Source organism: Alligator sinensis, unplaced genomic scaffold (genome assembly GCF_000455745.1).
Source record: "Alligator sinensis unplaced genomic scaffold, ASM45574v1 scaffold984_1, whole genome shotgun sequence".
Taxonomy (NCBI): Eukaryota; Metazoa; Chordata; order Crocodylia; family Alligatoridae; genus Alligator; species Alligator sinensis.
The window spans coordinates 762,529-769,201 of NW_005842204.1; the positions used below are offsets into that span (position 1 = coordinate 762,529).

Below are 6,673 nucleotides of genomic sequence, written 5' to 3' on the forward strand. Positions count from 1 at the left end.
GGGCATATTCTCAAATGATGTTAATGCAGCATCACAGAATTATGTTGATTTTTTTCCAAGGTAAGAATCTGCCTCTATCCCTGTAAATGCATTTACCGGGTGACTGCTTTTCTTTTTGTCTTGGGTGCCTTTTGTCTTGGGTATTCTACTTCATGGATTTTAGTGACTCTTAAAATACAAAGATACAACTTGTTGGCCTTCATACTGTAAAATCAAGGACATTTAAAAGTCATTTAATCTTCACAGCTGTTAGATCAACAAGCAAGCTTAGTTCACCACATAGTTTACTTTTAAGTACTTTATATAAGTCTGCTCTAAAAAGTTTGGCATATCTGGAAGTCAAGGAAAATGATCCCTCTTTCTACTTCTATAGAAAGCATGGTAACCTGAGCTCCCATCTCCATTCAGATTTGTTTCTAAGCTGTTAAATAGAATTTGCAGAAATGTCAATGGTCAACTTTCCTTTTAATTAACATTCTTAACACTATTGAAATTTCATCACCCTCATTCAGGAGCCTATCAATAGATTCCATTGTCTTTTCTCTTTAAAGTAAAGAGAAGACTTGTCATGAATGCTTCTTTTTAACACACCACAGCATATTTTATTAGGAGGAGAAAGTGAGTTTAAACCACTTGTCTGTATCTGTATTGAGATAACGTACAACCTTCAGACAAACTGTTACCTCTGTGCAAATCCCTGTGGATGTTGGGCACAGTGCTACTGCGTTGGCATAGCAGGTATGTAATGAGTCCCAGAGTGGGGCCTAAGCTAGGATGATGTAGCCTTTTCATTTCAACTAGGAAATTTTAATAAATCAGTGTTTATTTCCATTTGGCAGTTCAATGCTTTATGCAAATCCTGTGGTCCTTTCTCGGAAGAATTAAGTAACTCTTAACTTGATCGATGGACAAAAAAGAATTTGTGATATCTCTCTGTTTTGAAGTTATATGAAGATGCACTGTATTAATAAAATGGAAATACTAATTAGTGCACATGTCAAATAGTATCCATGGTGATGGTTGCAAAGCAGTTCACAGATTTTCTATACAGAGATTGTTTCTCAACACTGAACTGGAGTTGCCCAAGGATGGACATGAACACACAATGCATCGGACTACGTCTTCAAAGTCAGGCAGGAAGGGCTAGAGACAATTTCAGGTTATAATTCTATGGTTCATGGAAGAAAAACATCCCTTTAGGAAGCTTTAGGAGTATGAAACTCCTTACCTTGTTCGAATCAAGTTCCTCTTTTAGTGTTAAGAAGCTCTGATTCCTTCTGTGATCACTTGCCTGACTTCATGTAGCAATGGTAGCAATTTTTAACCTTGCATTTTAATTCTGTTCTGTGAAAGTTCTGCTCTCATCAGAGAGGAATGCATCTTCCAGTTGTGTATTTAAGTGATTTCAGTAACATCTGTCACTTGTTAGTTTTTTCTTTCTCTCCTTAGGGAAGAACAAATGTACAGACCACTTCTGTATTCAGTTGTGGTTAGGGTTGCCAACTCTGACTGAAACGATTCTGGAAGATTTTTTTTTCCCCCCAACACAACTTAATGTCGTTAATTGTACTGTTCAACCCATTCACAATATCCATCTCCCGGATTGCTTTCAATAGTCACCGGGAGATCGATGCCGATTCCAGTAGACTCTTGGCCAATCCAGGAGGGTTGGCAAGCCCAGTTGCGGTAGGATTCTGGTTTTGGTTTTAGTTCTTCTAATGTTACCTTGCACTGAGTTTGTTTAGAGACAGGAAATCAAAGAAATTTGCCTTGCATGTAGAGTAGAAATTGATTCAAGGGTCTTCATGATTTAGTTCTAGTGGGGGTTTGTTGCATGGTCTTGGATCAGTTCCTTGAGAGACTTCTGGGCAAAGAAGGCTTGCCCTGCTGGTACAGACTTCCATGGCATTGGAAAAGTAGAGTTTTCATACTGGAGTTTTAGGTAATCTTCTAGCTTTGCTCGTGTGAGGCTACTAAGCTTGTTGAAGATGGAGACCAAAATCCTGAACTGAATTTGAGGTTCTATGGAAAGCCAGCATAGAAATTCATGCTAGTTTGTGAGCCGTGGAGGAATATGCTGTAGGTTAACTGATAATCTGAAAAATGCTGGAGGAATATCGGTAGGTAGAATGCAACTGCTAATCTGGAAATCTGAGAAGGAAACGAATCTTTCTAAAAGGACCCTAAGATTTCCACACCTGATCAGGGCTCCTGCTGTTGCACAGGTATGCCGTGGCTTCTTACAGATACGTGCTCATGCAACATAAGTCTGTGTTTATTCTGATTGGTGAAGCAATTGTGTTCTTAAGCAAATAGAGTCAGGTTTGCTACATAAATTCCTTCCCAAAGCACTTCATAGCATGCTCCTCTCTTGCCCGTTTGGGATCCCATTTACAGTTTAGATGTAGTTAAAAGGTTTGACAGCACTGTTCACTTCTCTTGGCACGGTGCCAGACTTTCCAAATTGGAGCGGCATTTAGTTCCTGCAAAAGGTGTATAGAGTTAATAGCTGGCGTTAAAGTATTGGCATGAGCTACAATCTGTCGAAAAGGAGTCATTTAGTTACGCATGAAAGCAATGTATTGCACCGGAGATCGTCAATGAAGAGAGTGTGCTTGGAAGGGGCACGGGTTCTCATAAGAGCTGGGTCTTTTTAGCATGACCGTTCCTATATGTGAGCATAAGAAAAGATTATGTAAAAAAATAATTGCTTTCTCTCTCCTAATGAAAGGAACCCCTCACAGTCCTAGCAGTATCATTGTTTTGCAGTCACAAGTCCCTTTTTGATTTATATCTATGAATTTATGTAGACTTAATAATTTTCAGATGAACAGAGCTCTTCCCCTTCCCTCAACTGACCTCAAACTTTATATAAAAAATAAAAAAGTAAACATACAGGGCAATTTTTTTGTTTGATTTTTCTGGGACAAAAAAAAAAAGCTTGGGAGAGAAATATGATCTCTGAGCACAGACTATATGTGAGGGGGACATGTACTCTCTTATGCACATTTCTGAAATAGCTCACAGCAGACAGCAGCTCATGTTCCATACCTAATAATTCTCATTGTACCGAGGTATTTGGAAAATCTGTCCACTTATCTACCCTTAGAGATTTATTACAACTGAAGGGCTTTCACAAAGATAAAGGCAAAACATTGTACCAGATTTGTTTTTAAATCCCCACAGTGAAATTTGAAACCTAAAGAGCAAATTATTGATTTAATGCATAAATATTAAATAGACTTGATAATATGTGCAACTTACTGCTTTTCTCTGGCTTTAACTTAAAAATAGGAGCAATTAGGTTTTCTTTCATCTGAGCAAATGCAATGTGCCAATATGTACTAACAGAGGGAGGAAAGTGTGGCAGGATTTTTGCTACACAGCCCTCCCACAATTTTTTCAGACCCTTTTATATACTTTCTAAGATGCACACTTTGGAAACTACCATTCTACTTAATATTATAGTGTTGCCCAAGTCAGCTTTGCAATTTCATCTAGAAAAAAGAAATGAACATGAGAAAAAACAGAATGACACTTAAGACGTACTGGTCAGAAGATATCATCTTTGCTTCACTGGATTCACATGGTGCCATTGCTGTTACAATGTCGTCTCTGCTGTCAGTGGAAAGAATATCAGAGAAAAAATGCATGCCGTTGATTTTTTGATCATTTATTGACAGATGAAAGTTTTCTATCAAATCCAGAGAGAGAATATTTAGCTTTCTTGAAATAAAAAGCGGCAATACAAATAGAAACCTCTTGGGATGGCCGTTAATATGTTTGTGTCTGGAAGTGTTTGTCGGTGAGAACAGATCCCATTGTAATTCATGCCATCTGGATGTGAAGCCTGTTCAGAGTAGTAAAATGGTAAACAAACCTAGCTCTGTCTTGAAGATGGTTCATTTTTTGGCACCTTTTTATTGTATATATTCAAAGCAGATTAGGTACTGACATGCCCCTTGTGCCATTTGAAACGTCTTCTACATGGTAATGAGCCTGCTTTTAAACATGGACTGTAGTCAAAGTGGCTCCTGATGTTTAAGGCGAGAACACCTGCTCATATGGTTTGATGAATCAAGGCCTAAAGTCTTTGCAGTTGTGTCGTAATTGTTCTTAGCGGGTTTTATATGGCTCGTTTAAAATTTGCAGTATAAAAATGGAGTGGCCATCAACTCTAAAGTGACAAACTTGTACTTTTCTCATGTCAGTGTCATTAGCCTATTTGTGTTTCTAATAAAAGGTTTGGGACTCTGCAGAGTTGTTGCATCATGATCCAGGCAAAATTTGCAGTGACTCATTGTACAGGAAAAAGGATGCAGGAATCCGAGCTGTGCATGGCAACACATCCATCACGTTGAATGATTTCACAATTGCAGTTAATGTGCCATATTACCAGCCAGACATGTGCACTGGCTGGAAATTCAATTGTGTATATACGTGTGTGTGTGTGTGTGTGTGTGTGTGTGTGTTATCGTGTTTTCAAAGTTTTGACTTCTGTAAAGCTTGAAAGCTTTACAGCTTCTGTAAAGATGGAAACATTGTGTGAAAGTCTGGAAGGCTATAAAATACATAACAATGAGGAAAATGCATACAATACCAATATGTAAGCAAAGCTTATATGATAGATCTATAGGCTACCCAGGCTTTTTTTTAATGCAAACTATGCCTAATGCAGGGGTGGGCAAAATGCGGCCCGGGGGCTGAATGTGGCCCACCAGGCCATTCTATCCGGCCTGCGGGACCCCTAAAAAGTTTAGAAAATTAATATTTATCTGCCCCTGGGCTGCCTGTCATGCAGCCCTTGATGACTTGCCAGAACTCAGTAAGTGGCCCTCTGCCTGAAATAATTGCCCGCCCTGGCCTAATGAGTTCATGTTGCTAGGGCACCAAATATATCTATATCTATATCTATATCTATATATATCAATATATTGATCTCTCTCTCTCTCTTTCTTTCTCTCTCTCTAGCTAGCTAGATCAATTGATCCATTGAATTTTCTGGAAGAAAATTTAATATTCCCATTCTTCCTTAGGGACTGAATTAATGAATAAATTGGACTAGAAGCATCCTTTTCTATTTGGAGGGATAAATAGCCACCTCCCTACCCAAGTCCCCATAATATGTAAATGATATGGCATTAAAACTGATTGGTGTGACATACCTAAGGTTGTAAATGAGATGAGCCCAAACTCTGGGCACTTCCTTTATGTTGGAGCTTTTTTTCATTGACTTGAATCCTGCAATCTTTTTAATGTCTTCGTTAGCAGTTGGCTCTTATGTGACTGGATCTAAGTTTTGGAATAAAATATATATGTGTGGACACAGTATTCTTAATACTTCTCTAATACACGCAGCAGAAATAGGATTTCTTTCTGTTTGGGGCCTATGAATAATTTTTTCTGATCATTTTTATTGGGTTTGGTGCGCATGCCTTTCCTTGCAGTTCAAGGAGAATATTCCTTTTTACTTGTACACGAGCTATTCTGTTTTTAACACTGACCCTAAGTATTGCTGGAGTGCAGTACCATACTCCAAACTTAAGTTTTTCTTTTTCTTTTCTCCCTCTTCAGGACTGTGCTTCGAGACTCTGACACAGAACAACCTAAACTGTTTGGTGACTTCCCGCAATGGTAAGCCTGTCTTCTGAGAACGATTTACTTCCTCTTGACACACCAAGAGCTTTTGTGTGCCCCTGGTGGAAAGTGAGTGGCATCAAGGTTATGAGACATTATCTTTCAGAGCAGCAAAGCTGGAGTTTGTGATGTGCTTGTCTCTATCCTGTACTCCAGCAAAACCAACAAGGAGGCTGCATGCCAAACTAATTTTTGACACTTTTTTTTATTATCCCAAGTTAATGGTCTGTATACCACATATGTTAACAGGACACTTTCAGTGGGTGGCAGTTCTACATCTGTACTAAAGCTGTTGCCTCATAAAGTGGGAATGTTTTATTCAAATACAGTCTATAAAAAATGCAAATACAAACTAGATGCAACTGAGATCTTTAAAATGATAGAGCCTATTTACATTTCCTATTTCAAATTCCTTATGTCAGGACTCGTCTCAAAACTGTGAGAAGTGGGATGGTGCCACACCAATATCAAAGCGCAAAATGAATTCCTCCAATTTGAAAAACATTTTTTTAAAATTATTTTTATCCCTTTTTCTTAATGGTGGATGCTCCTTCTACCTGCCTCCAACCTTCTTAACAGGACCGCAGTCCAAGCTGTGTGAGGAAGCGTAAACTGATGTCCAATCATGGCTTGAAATGTGAATTCAAATGTTTTAATTATTGAATTTAGACAAATATTTTTATATATGTAGTTATAAATTATATACTAACAATGTAATTACCAATCTACCCACCAAAACAACAGTTTTGAATCTTAGCAGCTGCATTGTTCAAAGAAATAAAAATGTTTGGAATAAATATCCTCCTGATTTCTATCTAGGGAATTCCAGCTAAAAGTGAAATACCAGTGTGCTGCGACTGTTTAACTCGTGGTTAACTTTCTAATGTGTTAACTAATTGCACAAATTGCTTGTGAAAACTGCTTGGCTGTTATCTATGCCCAAATCAGTTTCTGCTGAAATACTTGCTACTGGGAGGTAAAATTACTGGTATGTTAGAGCAAGATCTGTAGTTACCTTGGTCACTCGTCTATGGCT

General features: G+C 38.2%; 1 long non-coding RNA gene across 1 annotated transcript in view; it reads left to right on the forward strand.

The window, feature by feature from the left end:
* Positions 1-6,370, forward strand: part of LOC102380177 — a 128,197-nt gene extending 121,827 nt beyond the window's left edge. The window contains exons 4-5 of the long non-coding RNA XR_001358251.1: positions 5,575-5,634; positions 6,060-6,370. This is a non-coding gene — a long non-coding RNA (uncharacterized LOC102380177). The remainder of the gene's footprint in view (positions 1-5,574; positions 5,635-6,059) is intronic.
* Positions 6,371-6,673: the final 303 nt, after the last annotated feature.